At 41.9% G+C, this 19,829-nt stretch overlaps 4 non-coding genes across 4 annotated transcripts; all 4 read right to left on the bottom strand.

The window, feature by feature from the left end:
• Positions 1–7,131: 7,131 nt before the first annotated feature.
• Positions 7,132–7,347, bottom strand: LOC146858681 (small nucleolar RNA U3). The gene has a single exon (XR_014980221.1). It is a non-coding gene; the product is annotated as a small nucleolar RNA U3 (small nucleolar RNA).
• A 3,160-nt stretch (positions 7,348–10,507) lies between these two features.
• Positions 10,508–10,720, bottom strand: LOC146858680 (small nucleolar RNA U3). The gene has a single exon (XR_014980261.1). It is a non-coding gene; the product is annotated as a small nucleolar RNA U3 (small nucleolar RNA).
• Positions 10,721–14,462: 3,742 nt separating this feature from the next.
• LOC146858679 (small nucleolar RNA U3) lies at positions 14,463–14,678 on the bottom strand. The gene has a single exon (XR_014980229.1). It is a non-coding gene; the product is annotated as a small nucleolar RNA U3 (small nucleolar RNA).
• A 3,163-nt stretch (positions 14,679–17,841) lies between these two features.
• On the bottom strand, positions 17,842–18,057 carry LOC146858678 (small nucleolar RNA U3). Its single transcript, XR_014980150.1, has one exon. It is a non-coding gene; the product is annotated as a small nucleolar RNA U3 (small nucleolar RNA).
• Positions 18,058–19,829: the final 1,772 nt, after the last annotated feature.

Here is a 19,829-nt window from a genome sequence, read left to right as displayed (position 1 = left end):
TCTGCTTCTAATGCTGACCATTCTATCTTTTGATCACCTACCTCCCACTCTTTTTCCTTGAGTTTCTCATAAATGCCAGCAGGCATCAACACCTTTAATATTGTCATAACGTCGGGGTAGGTATACTCTCCCATGAGTAACATGTCTTTGATTTCTCGGTGAAAACCCGCTGGGTCTTTGTCATGACTGGGTACTACTTTCTTCATTTCCAACAATTCTATTTTCGATATAGGCGTATATACAAATACACGTTTAAACTCATTGTCCTCGTCTTTTATTGGGTGTACTTCTCGTAAGGGATTCTGTCTATCCAGGTGATACGTCGTTCTTTCCTTGACAGGCAATGAGACATGCTCTGAGCATACAAAAAGAATATACTGCTTTCTAGATACTAGAATTTCTTTAATTAATTTGGTACCTGGACCTCTCCATTTCTTCATAAGCAATTCAGTCAATATGTCAGGTAAGGGACCAGGGTCCGAATGCTGACTCTGATATAGTATAATGAGTTGTTGAATCATATAAATCCCAGCTAACCTCTGCTCATCTGGGGTGAGATTCAAAAATGTGCGTACTACTGTCTCATCACTATATTTTCCGGGACTGTCCACCCAGTGGACAGCTGCCCTTGCTAAATCTTGTTCATCCATAGAATCGAGAAAATGATAACCCCTTCGTTCTCGGAGTAGTTTGTCGGCGGTTTGGAACGAATGCTCGTTAGACCTTATATTAATTATAGGTATTTGAAAATTCCTGTTATTATCTGGACATATCGGATGTATTGAGTCAGTATGATATCTAGTCTGATTCCTATTACAAGATCTTCCTCTACCTACATAGGCTATGGTGTCCGACTGTCCTGTGGGCAGTCCTGACCCTTCTTCCTCGTTTTGTTCGAACTCGTCTATCTCTAATCTCTCCTCGTGTAGGCGTTCTATTTCTTTACGGATCTTTCGGCACATGGCTATTATACAGTTTTGTTTATCATGTCTTCCTTCTGATATATTCTGGCCCCATTTTGTAAGAATTTTCATTGCTTCCGGATCTACCCCCGGTCGGTCTTGATTTCTGATCACACAGTTTATGAGGAAACGTAACAGTTCCCCCTGTATCTCTACTTTCTGGTATTCCATAGCTCTGTTAATACAATCTGGATCTCGCCCTGTTTGAACAAAATGGTATATTTTATCTAGATGCGTAGTCATTCCTGGTAGCTTCGCTAAATACCCTGCGGCTCGTCTGATACGTAATGATGCCAGGATCATTTCGTCCTCTTTGCCGAGCACCGGGTCATATCTACAATCTATAAGAAGTTCCTTAAGCGTACGATCACTTACGAATTTGGGTGTACGTGAATGCGCTGACTCTTGAAAAATAAGTTTATTTATTCTAGGTGGCGTAGAAAAAATATTGGTAGCACCTCCCGTGGCCCCGTCTGGGGCGTCGGGTGTGAAAGGATTCGTCGAACGTGACACAGCAACTATAGGTGTGGACTCAGCTATAGAAGTACTTGTAGGAACAGATGCAGAAACAGATGTGCTTGCCGGAACTTGTGACTCGATTTGTTGCTGCAGGGATACGGGTGCTGGATCTTGGTGTTGGACCTCCCTGGTACGCGGTCTACGTGGGGCGGAATTAGCATACTCGGGTGCTGCGTCATCTAAATATGAGGAAAGAAAAACATCTTCTGCGGTTCTAGGATGCCCCTTAGGATGTACCTTGATTGGGAATAATGGGGGTGGCAAGTCTTTCGGTATCTCTGGAGTAGCCTTAGGTAATCCTTCGGCCAGAAGGGGATACATACCATTCACAAGGGCATTTCTTTGTCTGTCTACTTGTTCTGATTTCACTCGGATACCTTCCTCAATTAATAGATTCTCTCGAACTTTATTGGAATTCTCTTTACTCTTCTCTTCCTGTCTACGTGCCTTTTCTGTTCGTCTATGTGATTCTTTACGCCATAATTCAACGGCGTCTTTCTGTGACTGTCTGACTTTCCTTTTCCATAACTCTTCCTCGACTTTCATGATGCACTCTGCATCCCAGGTTCCCGCTGTGGGCCACCTCTGACTTTCTGGTAATCCCTTGGTATAGTCTACCCATAAATCAAGAAATAATATAGCGTCTAAGCCATGTTTGTGATACATAAAGTGCCCTGGAGTGTCCCTAGGAGGAATAGGGACGGCTTCTTCGAGAACCCCTTTTCTGGTAGTGATCTGTCTTAATTTCGAAAAGAGCGGCATATTGAGAACTGACCTTATACTTGATTTTGACCTGATACTTGAATTTGAACAGACTTAATACAATAAACACGATAATGAACAGTCATTCATACCACGATATACAGAACATACTTAAACACTTTAAACATTTAACATTAAACCTTTAACTGAAACAACAATGATGATCGTCTGCATAACTAATCACCAAGCTTAATTCTCGACAATAACTAGACAATAACTAGATACTTCGGAATACTTCGGAATACTTGATATACTGCTAAACAGTACAGATACACTGCTAAAACAGTGCAGACCGGATTTGTGTACCCAAACCCGTCTTGACCGGCACAACCTATGTGCACGTCAGAAATGCCTCCCCAGCAATGGTACTCACCGGGTAGCTTCGGAAACGGAAGGCCTCAGTAACTTGAACTTGAACCGGACCGGACTCGACTCGACTCGACTCGTCGGACACTGGGCTTGACTTCGGACTGGTGGGTCTCTGTATACCTCGGATCTTGCTCTCTCAGCTAGGCTCTGGTCGGGATACTTCGCACTTCTCACCGCCTCGTCTGGGTGTTGATCGCAGTCTCAGTCGCCCCCGCTTGACCGGAGGGAGATACAGGAAATCCTGCTGGTACGCGTTATTGTCCGTCCAGCTGTGGCAGGAGACCGGGCCTGCAACGCACCGCCGGCGCGTGAGATGAGAAAGTGTCCCTGTTCGGGCGCCATCATGTGGTAAATAAAAATTCCTTTACCGGGACTGAATTTGATACAGAAACATTATAAAATAGCTCAGTAAAATGAGAGGCAGAATCCGTGGTATTAGAGGTTCGGAATGGGCTTTATTCCAATAAACGATTATAATCGGATGCCTCAAGTTCCATCACCACGGGGGTTCAGGAAGTGAAGTACATACTTTATTGACAAAAAGTAACTTTTATAGTCCATACATTATAATGAAGTGAATACAGTAGGCGTAACAATTGATAAGGAAATTGACGTGTGGTCCGCGTAACCGAAAATGGGTGTAATAATGAGTAAAAAGGAACATAATTGGTTGTGATGTCATGTATAGGTGGATCTATAAGATAATACTTGGCATGGATGCGCGCGCAGCAGTATGACGTGTAATTGACGTGTAACTAGGGGGTGACGGGGATTTGACATTTAGCTCTATATGTGGAGACGAGAAGTCTGGGGGGTCAAGTCAACCTAATCCCAAATCATATCTAACATCCTATGTTTAAAGAACTATGTTATCCATAAAAGAAGGACTCTCGGACAGAATCTATTCTATACTGACTGTGCGTGCGTGTACAAGCGTCTAAGTGTCTACACTGAATGCGAGGGGGTAGGAATATTCCATGGTAACAGGGCTATGAATTACTTGCATGAGGACAGAGAAGATGGGCCTTTTTGCTTGGTAACTGGAGGAATGTTTACTTAAACTACTAGGCAGGAATGCATCGGCTGAGGGGGAAGCAGATAATTCGAAGGTGAAATACAGTTCTTGGCAGAGAATAGGCTGATGTCAGGCTTCGTGAGCCGCGCAGAGAATGAGACAAAGTTCATGGTCACAGATGCAGGCTCGGACTGGAGCTTTCAGAGGCAGAAGGCAAGAGGAGTTTTGATGACAGAATCAGGGCCTACTTGCCTGGACTGTAAAGTGGCATAAGTGAACCATATAAAGCCGGTGGCCTTTCATATTTAAGAATGGAATATCCGGCCTATTCATGGCGGATCTGGCAGAGGACATGTTGACGGTGGGCATACATGTATTTGCGTCTTCATAACTGGAACTGGAGGGAACATACATGTACTTGTGACATGCACATAGAACCGTTGGGGTCCAAGATAGGGGACATAACTGACCAGAAAAATCCACATTTCCACAACGCATACGCCTTTATTTACATTAAAGCCTACTCAATAGATCCTGGTGAGACACTGCTTTATAAATTTGCATATTTTAAATCAGCAACCAATCAAATTCAGCCTGCCTGTTCCTGACCCAACGCTGTACCACAGGGAGAGTTGGAAAATTCTTCAAAAAACTGCAGGTTCCACAAGATCATACAGATGATTTTTAATCCGAATAGTTGGTCCAGATTAGCATCTGTCAAACAGCCAAAAGAGTGACACTGATCACTAGCGAGAAGGGACCTGCTAAGGTTGCAAGCGTGGAAACAAACGTTGTAGCATTCAAGCTACCTTTAAATTTTGAACAGTTGCACCACAGATCAAATGTACGGCAACATCTTTTATTAGTTTCCCCAAACAAACTAAGGAGCATATCAGCAACAACCGGCGATAATTATCGCTAAGCGCACTTAGCGCTAGGATAATTATTGCCGGCTAGCGTGGATTATTATCGCTGAGATAACGTGCTATTAGCAACGCTTATCTCAAAAACGATAAAAATCCTAACGCTAACTGCCTAACGTGAGATTATCGCTGGAAACCCAGCGATAATGTCACGAAGTGTGGCGTTAGCTTGCTGATAGGGACTCACAAACTTAGCCATGATATCCACCTTACATAGGATACCATGGCTAAGTCAGTCCTGAAGCAGGCATAAGGAAAGTAGCAATAACAGGGGTTATCGCTACTTTTCCTGCCGCTATGCTTCATAGCGTGGGCCTTGATGATAGGAGAAATGTCGCTTAGCGACATTTCTCCTGTCATGTCAGGTCAGGTACGCCCACTTTGCATCTCATTAGAGATGCAAAGCTGGGCGTTAGGAATCCCGACGCTAATGCAAGGTTTCACGCGTTAGCGTGACCTTGCTAATTAGGCGATCATTTTTTATCACCAGCTTGATGATAAGCCCCTAACTGTTCCCCAGTTCACATGTAAGACTCTAAGCAGACGATGAACTTCGACGGGGGTCCAGACTTAGTGAAAAACCTCTTGCAGCACATACGGGAGATAACGGAACCTATCACTTTCAGAAGAGCCCTGAATGCCTGGCTATCTAAGAAAGCGTTCACATGAACAACTTGTACTACCACCCAGCTTGAATTCATGCAGCTTTTCAAAGCTAAAAGACCTTTAGGTGTCTCAGCACTACAGAAGTATCCAAAATATAGTTTATGTTTTGTGTACAGAAGACTTTTTACACTGGGAAGTGAATACTTGCCAGAAACGTTTTGTATCTAATATTTATTAGAACAGGAATTGAACTTTTCAGTATATAGTTCCGTTTTACAGCATATCCTCAAATGAAGAAAGGAACGGCCATCAACAGTAGACAGTTGTTTCAAAAATTAAACTCTGCCTGTGCCCTTCCTTTTTAGATCAGAACTTATCTGCAACACCTTTGGGCCACTTACAAATACTATTTCAATCTTGATTCTACATAACATATCAAGACAAAGAGTTTTATAACTCTATGCCAAGCTGTCCAAGGGTTACAGGAAGATATCACAAGAGCATTTTTTCTGCCACCTGGCTAAGCTCTCAGCAGATCAGTGATAGATAATTAAAACCTGACGCTGCAATCTATGCAGCTAACTAAAGTTTAATTCAGCATGATAGACTAAAGTTGAAGGCACTGGACAAACACAAGAAAGGGGACCAGGAAAATCGCCTCTTGGGGCAGGCTAAAAGGCTATCACAATATGGTCTCAACTTTGTAATTTTTACGTAAAAACAGACCATGGCTGGAAAAGCAGTCGGGCGATGCCCCAGACTCTTACAAAGCCAAGAAGAGGCAAAGGCTCTGGGTATTCACCTGGCCTGTCACCAAACTGTAAACTTCTACAATTTACGGCCTGGCGCCAGCCCACCTACCTCGTTTCATAGGTGTCGCAGCATAGTGGATATCCAAAATGGTGGCATTTGGGGTTCTAACCATTACAGCTATAGAACTTTCAAGGCACAGGGCTTATTTTACTATTTACAACCAGCTGATATTCCGATTCTCTACATGAGGCTCTCAATCTTCCAGTGTTCTAAAATACCATAGGACAACGCTACAGGGGGCTACAATGGTCATTAAATACCCTCTGTTTGAGTTATAGACTCAAGTTAAAGCTGAGCTTCTATATCGAGGGGATAGAACATTTAATCAATGTGATACCCGAGGCAGAAAGTCTATACTGATATCACAACATTGCAGTCAATGAAGTAAGAATACTCTAACTTGAACCAGGAGAACCAAAAAAATGGCACTTGCTGGAGCAGGTGGCTCGTTCTGACCATTATTCGATCGTTGCAACTCCTCTGTCCCCAATGGATCTTGCAAAATTCCAAAGTTCGAATGCATCAAGCCCTTGATGTACTAAGGGTTGCACAGGGGCTTGTTGGGAGCTGCAAGATTTTGTGCTGAGCACGCAAGCTTTTATAATGAAAAGTAAACAGACGCAGTCCCTTACTTCTGCTTTGCACCGCACGAATTCCTGTGAAAACTTTAACAAATACCAAAGGAGTAATTTTTCATCCTTAGCAGTCTAAGATCCACCGCAGCCTTGTAAGTTGTAAGAAGCCAGGGTGTTACGCTTCCTCTTACTCTAAACGGCCTAACTAGCATTAGCAGGTTTCTTTAAACAGTCTATTCGAAAGAGTGATAAATCGTTTGAGTAGCAGTAGTTGCCTTGCAGAAGTCTAGGCTCTACAAATGGCTCATACGCACAATCCATTTAAAATGTACTCTTTACTATCCATGTTCGAAAAACAAAGCTTTTTTTATAAATAACATACCAAATTATCAACTGATGGTGAGAGGTGCCTTTCAAAGAGAACCTCTTGCAAAAACCACAAGTCCAAGAAAGCTCAACAGCTTCTAATAAGTATTCATATACTCAACAGTTAAATTACAAGAAACCAAAGAAATCAAAACAGAAATGACAAACTAAACAAGAAATTAGAAACTGATAGACTTTCTAACACCCAAAAATAAAAGCTAACCACTCAGTTTGTGTTCTCTTTCACCAATCCTCCTGAAAGGAACAGGAACGATCATCAATAACAAACAGCAACTACATGAATGCAACACTGTTCACTCACTTCACGCCCAAAAGAGAAAACTACAATTCTTCCTCGTGGTTAGCGAAAACCAGACACTTTCAAACACATTTCCTCAGTTAAAAACTATAGAAATGATCCCTGAAAGTATAGTCTTAACAAAATTCTTTATAGCTCACACAGACAGAAAGGGTGGAAACCCTTCCTACTTACAGTAAGACAAGGTTCGGCATCATCAACGGAAATAAAAACATATAAATATAAACATATTTTTTACTCCACAAGATAATATTCCACAGATGCACACGCATACGCCTTTATTTACATTAAAGCCTACTCAATAGATCCTGGTGAGACACTGCTTTATAAATTTGCATATTTTAAATCAGCAACCAATCAAATTCAGCCTGCCTGTTCCTGACCCAACGCTGTACCACAGGGAGAGTTGGAAAATTCTTCAAAAAACTGCAGGTTCCACAAGATCATACAGATGATTTTTAATCCGAATAGTTGGTCCAGATTAGCATCTGTCAAACAGCCAAAAGAGTGACACTGATCACTAGCGAGAAGGGACCTGCTAAGGTTGCAAGCGTGGAAACAAACGTTGTAGCATTAAAGCTACCTTTAAATTTTGAACAGTTGCACCACAGATCAAATGTACGGCAACATCTTTTATTAGTTTCCCCAAACAAACTAAGGAGCATATCAGCAACAACCGGCGATAATTATCGCTAAGCGCACTTAGCGCTAGGATAATTATCGCCGGCTAGCGTGGATTATTATCGCTGAGATAACGTGCTATTAGCAACGCTTATCTCAAAAACGATATAAATCCTAACGCTAACTGCCTAACGTGAGATTATCGCTGGAAACCCAGCGATAATGTCACGAAGTGTGGCGTTAGCTTGCTGATAGGGACTCACAAACTTAGCCATGATATCCACCTTACATAGGATACCATGGCTAAGTCAGTCCTGAAGCAGGCGTAAGGAAAGTAGCAATAACAGGGGTTATCGCTACTTTTCCTGCCGCTATGCTTCATAGCGTGGGCCTTGATGATAGGAGAAATGTCGCTTAGCGACATTTCTCCTGTCATGTCAGGTCAGGTACGCCCACTTTGCATCTCATTAGAGATGCAAAGCTGGGCGTTAGGAATCCCGACGCTAATGCAAGGTTTCACGCGTTAGCGTGACCTTGCTAATTAGGCGATCATTTTTTATCACCAGCTTGATGATATGCCCCTAACTGTTCCCCAGTTCACATGTAAGACTCTAAGCAGACGATGAACTTCGACGGGGGTCCAGACTTAGTGAAAAACCTCTTGCAGCACATACGGGAGATAACGGAACCTATCACTTTCAGAAGAGCCCTGAATGCCTGGCTATCTAAGAAAGCGTTCACATGAACAACTTGTACTACCACCCAGCTTGAATTCATGCAGCTTTTCAAAGCTAAAAGACCTTTAGGTGTCTCAGCACTACAGAAGTATCCAAAATATAGTTTATGTTTTGTGTACAGAAGACTTTTTACACTGGGAAGTGAATACTTGCCAGAAACGTTTTGTATCTAATATTTATTAGAACAGGAATTGAACTTTTCAGTATATAATTCCGTTTTACAGCATATCCTCAAATGAAGAAAGGAACAGCCATCAGCAGTAGACAGTTGTTTCAAAAATTAAACTCTGCCTGTGCCCTTCCTTTTTAGATCAGAACTTATCTGCAACACCTTTGGGCCACTTACAAATACTATTTCAATCTTGGTTCTACATAACATATCAAGACAAAGAGTTTTATAACTCTATGCCAAGCTGTCCAAGGGTTACAGGAAGATATCACAAGAGCATTTTTTCTGCCACCTGGCTAAGCTCTCAGCAGATCAGTGATAGATAATTAAAACCTGACGCTGCAATCTATGCAGCTAACTAAAGTTTAATTCAGCATGATAGACTAAAGTTGAAGGCACTGGACAAACACAAGAAAGGGGACCAGGAAAATCGCCTCTTGGGGCAGGCTAAAAGGCTATCACAATATGGTCTCAACTTTGTAATTTTTACGTAAAAACAGACCATGGCTGGAAAAGCAGTCGGGCGATGCCCCAGACTCTTACAAAGCCAAGAAGAGGCAAAGGCTCTGGGTATTCACCTGGCCTGTCACCAAACTGTAAACTTCTACAATTTACGGCCTGGCGCCAGCCCACCTACCTCGTTTCATAGGTGTCGCAGCATAGTGGATATCCAAAATGGTGGCATTTGGGGTTCTAACCATTACAGCTATAGAACTTTCAAGGCACAGGGCTTATTTTACTATTTACAACCAGCTGATATTCCGATTCTCTACATGAGGCTCTCAATCTTCCAGTGTTCTAAAATACCATAGGTCAACGCTACAGGGGGCTACAATGGTCATTAAATACCCTCTGTTTGAGTTATATACTCAAGTTAAAGCTGAGCTTCTATATCGAGGGGATAGAACATTTAATCAATGTGATACCCGAGGCAGAAAGTCTATACTGATATCACAACATTCCAGTCAATGAAGTAAGAATACTCTAACTTGAACCAGGAGAACCAAAAAAATGGCACTTGCAGGAGCAGGTGGCTCGTTCTGACCATTATTCGATCGTTGCAACTCCTCTGTCCCCAATGGATCTTGCAAAATTCCAAAGTTCGAATGCATCAAGCCCTTGATGTACTAAGGGTTGCACAGGGGCTTGTTGGGAGCTGCAAGATTTTGTGCTGAGCACGCAAGCTTTTATAATGAAAAGTAAACAGACGCAGTCCCTTACTTCTGCTTTGCACCGCACGAATTCCTGTGAAAACTTTAACAAATACCAAAGGAGTAGTTTTTCATCCTTAGCAGTCTAAGATCCACCGCAGCCTTGTAAGTTGTAAGAAGCCAGGGTGTTACGCTTCCTCTTACTCTAAACGGCCTAACTAGCATTAGCAGGTTTCTTTAAACAGTCTATTTGAAAGAGTGATAAATCTTTTGAGTAGCAGTAGTTGCCTTGCAGAAGTCTAGGCTCTACAAATAGCTCATACGCACAGTCCATTTAAAATGTACTCTTTACTATCCATGTTCGAAAAACAAAGCTTTTTTTATAAATAACATACCAAATTATCAACTGATGGTGAGAGGTGCCTTTCAAAGAGAACCTCTTGCAAAAACCACAAGTCCAAGAAAGCTCAACAGCTTCTAATAAGTATTCATATACTCAACAGTTAAGTTACAAGAAACCAAAGAAATCAAAAAAGAAATGACAAACTAAACAAGAAATTAGAAACTGATAGACTTTCTTACACCCAAAAATAAAAGCTAACCACTCAGTTTGTGTTCTCTTTCTCCAATCCTCCTGAAAGGAACAGGAACGATCATCAATAGCAAACAGCAGCTACAGGAATGCAACACTGTTCACTCACTTCACGCCCAAAAGAGAAAACTACAATTCTTCCTCGTGGTTAGCGAAGACCAGACACTTTCAAACACATTTCCTCAGTTAAAAACTATAGAAATCCCCGGCGGTGTCGGCCTGGAAAGAACACATGGATTGGTGCATGTTCCGAGAAAAGGTGGTGTATGTGGCGAGGGGTAAGCCTGGGACATGGGTGAAAGTATGGGGCCCCTGGAACGCCTACCGCGGGGGTATCTGCGCGCCACCACTGCTGCCTGCTGCCTCACCAGCCCCGTCCCCTTAGCTGACTCCTTTCCCCAGCCCCGGGCACAGGGTTCCCCCAGTCCTCGATCCGTTCCCCTTCCCCTCTTTAGACTCCTGTGGATGGCTGGGGTCCCCCATTTGGGGAGCACGTGCTGTTACTTTCGATTGCGGGTTGCCTTGCGGGTGTGGTTTTTCGTGTTGGTTGTATAAAATGAAACCGTATTGTGGGGTCAGAGTGATGTGGCCCACGACGTTGATACCTCCTGATTTTGCTTCTCTGCAACGCCAAGTGTTTTTGAATGTATGTCATATGCTCCTGTCATTCTAGCGGCCGGCCGGAAGGTTGTAGGCCCATACTTGTATATTCTTGAGATTGCAATAAACGGTTTCAAACAAAAAAAAAAACAAAAAAACAAAAAAAAAAAACTATAGAAACGATCCCATAAAGTATAGTCTTAACAAAATTCTTTATAGCTCACACAGACAGAAAGGGTGGAAACCCTTCCTACTTACAGTAAGACAAGGTTCGACATCATCAACGGAAATAAAAACATATAAATATAAACATATTTTTTACTCCACAAGATAATATTCCACAGATGCACACGCATACGCCTTTATTTACATTAAAGCCTACTCAATAGATCCTGGTGAGACACTGCTTTATAAATTTGCATATTTTAAATCAGCAACCAATCAAATTCAGCCTGCCTGTTCCTGACCCAACGCTGTACCACAGGGAGAGTTGGAAAATTCTTCAAAAAACTGCAGGTTCCACAAGATCATACAGATGATTTTTAATCCGAATAGTTGGTCCAGATTAGCATCTGTCAAACAGCCAAAAGAGTGACACTGATCACTAGCGAGAAGGGACCTGCTAAGGTTGCAAGCGTGGAAACAAACGTTGTAGCATTAAAGCTACCTTTAAATTTTGAACAGTTGCACCACAGATCAAATGTACGGCAACATCTTTTATTAGTTTCCCCAAACAAACTAAGGAGCATATCAGCAACAACCGGCGATAATTATCGCTAAGCGCACTTAGCGCTAGGATAATTATCGCCGGCTAGCGTGGATTATTATCGCTGAGATAACGTGCTATTAGCAACGCTTATCTCAAAAACGATAAAAATCCTAACGCTAACTGCCTAACGTGAGATTATCGCTGGAAACCCAGCGATAATGTCACGAAGTGTGGCGTTAGCTTGCTGATAGGGACTCACAAACTTAGCCATGATATCCACCTTACATAGGATACCATGGCTAAGTCAGTCCTGAAGCAGGCGTAAGGAAAGTAGCAATAACAGGGGTTATCGCTACTTTTCCTGCCGCTATGCTTCATAGCGTGGGCCTTGATGATAGGAGAAATGTCGCTTAGCGACATTTCTCCTGTCATGTCAGGTCAGGTACGCCCACTTTGCATCTCATTAGAGATGCAAAGCTGGGCGTTAGGAATCCCGACGCTAATGCAAGGTTTCACGCGTTAGCGTGACCTTGCTAATTAGGCGATCATTTTTTATCACCAGCTTGATGATATGCCCCTAACTGTTCCCCAGTTCACATGTAAGACTCTAAGCAGACGATGAACTTCGACGGGGGTCCAGACTTAGTGAAAAACCTCTTGCAGCACATACGGGAGATAACGGAACCTATCACTTTCAGAAGAGCCCTGAATGCCTGGCTATCTAAGAAAGCGTTCACATGAACAACTTGTACTACCACCCAGCTTGAATTCATGCAGCTTTTCAAAGCTAAAAGACCTTTAGGTGTCTCAGCACTACAGAAGTATCCAAAATATAGTTTATGTTTTGTGTACAGAAGACTTTTTACACTGGGAAGTGAATACTTGCCAGAAACGTTTTGTATCTAATATTTATTAGAACAGGAATTGAACTTTTCAGTATATAATTCCGTTTTACAGCATATCCTCAAATGAAGAAAGGAACGGCCATCAGCAGTAGACAGTTGTTTCAAAAATTAAACTCTGCCTGTGCCCTTCCTTTTTAGATCAGAACTTATCTGCAACACCTTTGGGCCACTTACAAATACTATTTCAATCTTGGTTCTACATAACATATCAAGACAAAGAGTTTTATAACTCTATGCCAAGCTGTCCAAGGGTTACAGGAAGATATCACAAGAGCATTTTTTCTGCCACCTGGCTAAGCTCTCAGCAGATCAGTGATAGATAATTAAAACCTGACGCTGCAATCTATGCAGCTAACTAAAGTTTAATTCAGCATGATAGACTAAAGTTGAAGGCACTGGACAAACACAAGAAAGGGGACCAGGAAAATCGCCTCTTGGGGCAGGCTAAAAGGCTATCACAATATGGTCTCAACTTTGTAATTTTTACGTAAAAACAGACCATGGCTGGAAAAGCAGTCGGGCGATGCCCCAGACTCTTACAAAGCCAAGAAGAGGCAAAGGCTCTGGGTATTCACCTGGCCTGTCACCAAACTGTAAACTTCTACAATTTACGGCCTGGCGCCAGCCCACCTACCTCGTTTCATAGGTGTCGCAGCATAGTGGATATCGAAAATGGTGGCATTTGGGGTTCTACCCAATACAGCTTTAGAACTTTCAAGGCACAGGGCTTATGTTACTATTTACAACCAGCTGATATTCCAATTCTCTACATGAGGCTCTCAATCTTCCAGTGTTCTAAAATACCATAGGACAACGCTACAGGGGGCTACAATGGTCATTAAATACCCTCTGTTTGAGTTATAGACTCAAGTTAAAGCTGAGCTTCTATATCGAGGGGATAGAACATTTAATCAATGTGATACCCGAGGCAGAAAGTCTATACTGATATCACAACATTCCCGTCAATGAAGTAAGAATACTCTAACTTGAACCAGGAGAACCAAAAAAATGGCACTTGCTGGAGCAGGTGGCTCGTTCTGACCATTATTCGATCGTTGCAACTCCTCTGTCCCCCAATGGATCTTGCAAAATTCCAAAGTTCGAATGCATCAAGCCCTTGATGTACTAAGGGTTGCACAGGGGCTTGTTGGGAGCTGCAAGATTTTGTGCTGAGCACGCAAGCTTTTATAATGAATAGTAAACAGACGCAGTCCCTTACTTCTGCTTTGCACCGCACGAATTCCTGTGAAAACTTTAACAAATACCAAAGGAGTAGTTTTTCATCCTTAGCAGTCTAAGATCCACCGCAGCCTTGTAAGTTGTAAGAAGCCAGGGTGTTACGCTTCCTCTTACTCTAAACGGCCTAACTAGCATTAGCAGGTTTCTTTAAACAGTCTATTCGAAAGAGTGATAAATCGTTTGAGTAGCAGTAGTTGCCTTGCAGAAGTCTAGGCTCTACAAATGGCTCATACGCACAATCCATTTAAAATGTACTCTTTACTATCCATGTTCGAAAAACAAAGCTTTTTTTATAAATAACATACCAAATTATCAACTGATGGTGAGAGGTGCCTTTCAAAGAGAACCTCTAGCAAAAACCACAAGTCCAAGAAAGCTCAACAGCTTCTAATAAGTATTCATATACTCAACAGTTAAGTTACAAGAAACCAAAGAAATCAAAAAAGAAATGACAAACTAAACAAGAAATTAGAAACTGATAGACTTTCTTACACCCAAAAATAAAAGCTAACCACTCAGTTTGTGTTCTCTTTCTCCAATCCTCCTGAAAGGAACAGGAACGATCATCAATAGCAAACAGCAGCTACAGGAATGCAACACTGTTCACTCACTTCACGCCCAAAAGAGAAAACTACAATTCTTCCTCGTGGTTAGCGAAGACCATACACTTTCAAACACATTTCCTCAGTTAAAAACTATAGAAATGATGCCTGAAAGTATAGTCTTAACAAAATTCTTTATAGCTCACACAGACAGAAAGGGTGGAAACCCTTCCTACTTACAGTAGGACAAGGTTCGGCATCATCAACGGAAATAAAAACATATAAATATAAACATATTTTTTACTCCACAAGATAATATTCCACAGATGCACACGCATACGCTTTTATTTACATTAAAGCCTACTCAATAGATCCTGGTGAGACACTGCTTTATAAATTTGCATATTTTAAATCAGCAACCAATCAAATTCAGCCTGCCTGTTCCTGACCCAATGCTGTACCACAGGGAGAGTTGGAAAATTTCTTCAAAAAACTGCAGGTTCCACAAGATCATACAGATGATTTTTAATCCGAATAGTTGGTCCAGATTAGCATCTGTCAAACAGCCAAAAGAGTGACACTGATCACTAGCGAGAAGGGACCTGCTAAGGTTGCAAGCGTGGAAACAAACGTTGTAGCATTCAAGCTACCTTTAAATTTTGAACAGTTGCACCACAGATCAAATGTACGGCAACATCTTTGATTAGTTTCCCCAAACAAACTAAGGGGCATATCAGCAACAACCGGCGATAATTATCGCTAAGCGCACTTAGCGCTAGGATAATTATCGCCGGCTAGCGTGGATTATTATCGCTGAGATAACGTGCTATTAGCAACGCTTATCTCAAAAACGATAAAAATCCTAACGCTAACTGCCTAACGTGAGATTATCGCTGGAAACCCAGCGATAATGTCACGAAGTGTGGCGTTAGCTTGCTGATAGGGACTCACAAACTTAGCCATGATATCCACCTTACATAGGATACCATGGCTAAGTCAGTCCTGAAGCAGGCGTAAGGAAAGTAGCAATAACAGGGGTTATCGCTACTTTTCCTGCCGCTATGCTTCATAGCGTGGGCCTTGATGATAGGAGAAATGTCGCTTAGCGACATTTCTCCTGTCATGTCAGGTCAGGTACGCCCACTTTGCATCTCATTAGAGATGCAAAGCTGGGCGTTAGGAATCCCGACGCTAATGCAAGGTTTCACGCGTTAGCGTGACCTTGCTAATTAGGCGATCATTTTTTATCACCAGCTTGATGATATGCCCCTAACTGTTCCCCAGTTCACATGTAAGACTCTAAGCAGACGATGAACTTCGACGGGGGTCCAGACTTAGTGAAAAACCTCTTGCAGCACATACGGGAGATAACGGAACCTATCACTTTCAGAAGAGCCCTGAATGCCTGGCTATCTAAGAAAGCGTTCACATGAACAACTTGTACTACCACCCAGCTTGAATTCATGCAGTTTTTCAAAGCTAAAAGACCTTTAGGTGTCTCAGCACTACAGAAGTATCCAAAATATAGTTTATGTTTTGTGTACAGAAGACTTATTACACTGGGAAGTGAATACTTGCCAGAAACGTTTTGTATCTAATATTTATTAGAACAGGAATTGAACTTTTCAGTATATAATTCCGTTTTACAGCATATCCTCAAATGAAGAAAGGAACGGCCATCAACAGTAGACAGTTGTTTCAAAAATTAAACTCTGCCTGTGCCCTTCCTTTTTAGATCAGAACTTATCTGCAACACCTTTGGGCCACTTACAAATACTATTTCAATCTTGATTCTACATAACATATCAAGACAAAGAGTTTTATAACTCTATGCCAAGCTGTCCAAGGGTTACAGGAAGATATCACAAGAGCATTTTTTCTGCCACCTGGCTAAGCTCTCAGCAGATCAGTGATAGATAATTAAAACCTGACGCTGCAATCTATGCAGCTAACTAAAGTTTAATTCAGCATGATAGACTAAAGTTGAAGGCACTGGACAAACACAAGAAAGGGGACCAGGAAAATCGCCTCTTGGGGCAGGCTAAAAGGCTATCACAATATGGTCTCAACTTTGTAATTTTTACGTAAAAACAGACCATGGCTGGAAAAGCAGTCGGGCGATGCCCCAGACTCTTACAAAGCCAAGAAGAGGCAAAGGCTCTGGGTATTCACCTGGCCTGTCACCAAACTGTAAACTTCTACAATTTACGGCCTGGCGCCAGCCCACCTACCTCGTTTCATAGGTGTCGCAGCATAGTGGATATCGAAAATGGTGGCATTTGGGGTTCTACCCAATACAGCTTTAGAACTTTCAAGGCACAGGGCTTATGTTACTATTTACAACCAGCTGATATTCCAATTCTCTACATGAGGCTCTCAATCTTCCAGTGTTCTAAAATACCATAGGACAACGCTACAGGGGGCTACAATGGTCATTAAATACCCTCTGTTTGAGTTATAGACTCAAGTTAAAGCTGAGCTTCTATATCGAGGGGATAGAACATTTAATCAATGTGATACCCGAGGCAGAAAGTCTATACTGATATCACAACATTCCCGTCAATGAAGTAAGAATACTCTAACTTGAACCAGGAGAACCAAAAAAATGGCACTTGCTGGAGCAGGTGGCTCGTTCTGACCATTATTCGATCGTTGCAACTCCTCTGTCCCCCAATGGATCTTGCAAAAATTCCAAAGTTCGAATGCATCAAGCCCTTGATGTACTAAGGGTTGCACAGGGGCTTGTTGGGAGCTGCACGATTTTGTGCTGAGCACGCAAGCTTTTATAATGAATAGTAAACAGACGCAGTCCCTTACTTCTGCTTTGCACCGCACGAATTCCTGTGAAAACTTTAACAAATACCAAAGGAGTAGTTTTTCATCCTTAGCAGTCTAAGATCCACCGCAGCCTTGTAAGTTGTAAGAAGCCAGGGTGTTACGCTTCCTCTTACTCTAAACGGCCTAACTAGCATTAGCAGGTTTCTTTAAACAGTCTATTCGAAAGAGTGATAAATCGTTTGAGTAGCAGTAGTTGCCTTGCAGAAGTCTAGGCTCTACAAATGGCTCATACGCACAATCCATTTAAAATGTACTCTTTACTATCCATGTTCGAAAAACAAAGCTTTTTTTATAAATAACATACCAAATTATCAACTGATGGTGAGAGGTGCCTTTCAAAGAGAACCTCTTGCAAAAACCACAAGTCCAAGAAAGCTCAACAGCTTCTAATAAATATTCATATACTCAACAGTTAAGTTACAAGAAACCAAAGAAATCAAAAAAGAAATGACAAACTAAACAAGAAATTAAAAACTGATAGACTTTCTTACACCCAAAAATAAAAGCTAACCACTCAGTTTGTGTTCTCTTTCTCCAATCCTCCTGAAAGGAACAGGAACGATCATCAATAGCAAACAGCAGCTACAGGAATGCAACACTGTTCACTCACTTCACGCCCAAAAGAGAAAACTACAATTCTTCCTCGTGGTTAGCGAAGACCAGACACTTTCAAACACATTTCCTCAATTAAAAACTATAGAAATGATCCCTGAAAGTATAGTCTTAACAAAATTCTTTATAGCTCACACAGACAGAAAGGGTGGAAACCCTTCCTACTTACAGTAAGACAAGGTTCGGCATCATCAACGGAAATAAAAACATATAAATATAAACATATTTTTTACTCCACAAGATAATATTCCACAGATGCACACGCATACGCTTTTATTTACATTAAAGCCTACTCAATAGATCCTGGTGAGACACTGCTTTATAAATTTGCATATTTTAAATCAGCAACCAATCAAATTCAGCCTGCCTGTTCCTGACCCAATGCTGTACCACAGGGAGAGTTGGAAAATTTCTTCAAAAAACTGCAGGTTCCACAAGATCATACAGATGATTTTTAATCCGAATAGTTGGTCCAGATTAGCATCTGTCAAACAGCCAAAAGAGTGACACTGATCACTAGCGAGAAGGGACCTGCTAAGGTTGCAAGCGTGGAAACAAACGTTGTAGCATTCAAGCTACCTTTAAATTTTGAACAGTTGCACCACAGATCAAATGTACGGCAACATCTTTGATTAGTTTCCCCAAACAAACTAAGGGGCATATCAGCAACAACCGGCGATAATTATCGCTAAGCGCACTTAGCGCTAGGATAATTATCGCCGGCTAGCGTGGATTATTATCGCTGAGATAACGTGCTATTAGCAACGCTTATCTCAAAAACGATAAAAATCCTAACGCTAACTGCCTAACGTGAGATTATCGCTGGAAACCCAGCGATAATGTCACGAAGTGTGGCGTTAGCTTGCTGATAGGGACTCACAAACTTAGCCATGATATCCACCTTACATAGGATACCATGGCTAAGTCAGTCCTGAAGCAGGCGTAAGGAAAGTAGCAATAACAGGGGTTATCGCTACTTTTCCTGCCGCTATGCTTCATAGCGTGGGCCTTGATGATAGGAGAAATGTCGCTTAGCGACATTTCTCCTGTCATGTCAGGTCAGGTACGCCCACTTTGCATCTCATTAGAGATGCAAAGCTGGGCGTTAGGAATCCCGACGCTAATGCAAGGTTTCACGCGTTAGCGTGACCTTGCTAATTAGGCGATCATTTTTTATCACCAGCTTGATGATATGCCCCTAACTGTTCCCCAGTTCACATGTAAGACTCTAAGCAGACGATGAACTTCGACGGGGGTCCAGACTTAGTGAAAAACCTCTTGCAGCACATACGGGAGATAACGGAACCTATCACTTTCAGAAGAGCCCTGAATGCCTGGCTATCTAAGAAAGCGTTCACATGAACAACTTGTACTACCACCCAGCTTGAATTCATGCAGCTTTTCAAAGCTAAAAGACCTTTAGGTGTCTCAGCACTACAGAAGTATCCAAAATATAGTTTATGTTTTGTGTACAGAAGACTTTTTACACTGGGAAGTGAATACTTGCCAGAAACGTTTTGTATCTAATATTTATTAGAACAGGAATTGAACTTTTCAGTATATAATTCCGTTTTACAGCATATCCTCAAATGAAGAAAGGAACGGCCATCAACAGTAGACAGTTGTTTCAAAAATTAAACTCTGCCTGTGCCCTTCCTTTTTAGATCAGAACTTATCTGCAACACCTTTGGGCCACTCACAAATACTATTTCAATCTTGATTCTACATAACATATCAAGACAAAGAGTTTTATAACTCTATGCCAAGCTGTCCAAGGGTTACAGGAAGATATCACAAGAGCATTTTTTCTGCCACCTGGCTAAGCTCTCAGCAGATCAGTGATAGATAATTAAAACCTGACGCTGCAATCTATGCAGCTAACTAA

The sequence above is a fragment of the Triturus cristatus genome, chromosome 3_2, assembly GCF_964204655.1.
Source record: "Triturus cristatus chromosome 3_2, aTriCri1.1, whole genome shotgun sequence".
Taxonomy (NCBI): Eukaryota; Metazoa; Chordata; class Amphibia; order Caudata; family Salamandridae; genus Triturus; species Triturus cristatus.
The sequence above is the reverse complement of the archived record's forward strand: the minus strand, read 5'-3'. Positions and strand labels throughout refer to the sequence as shown.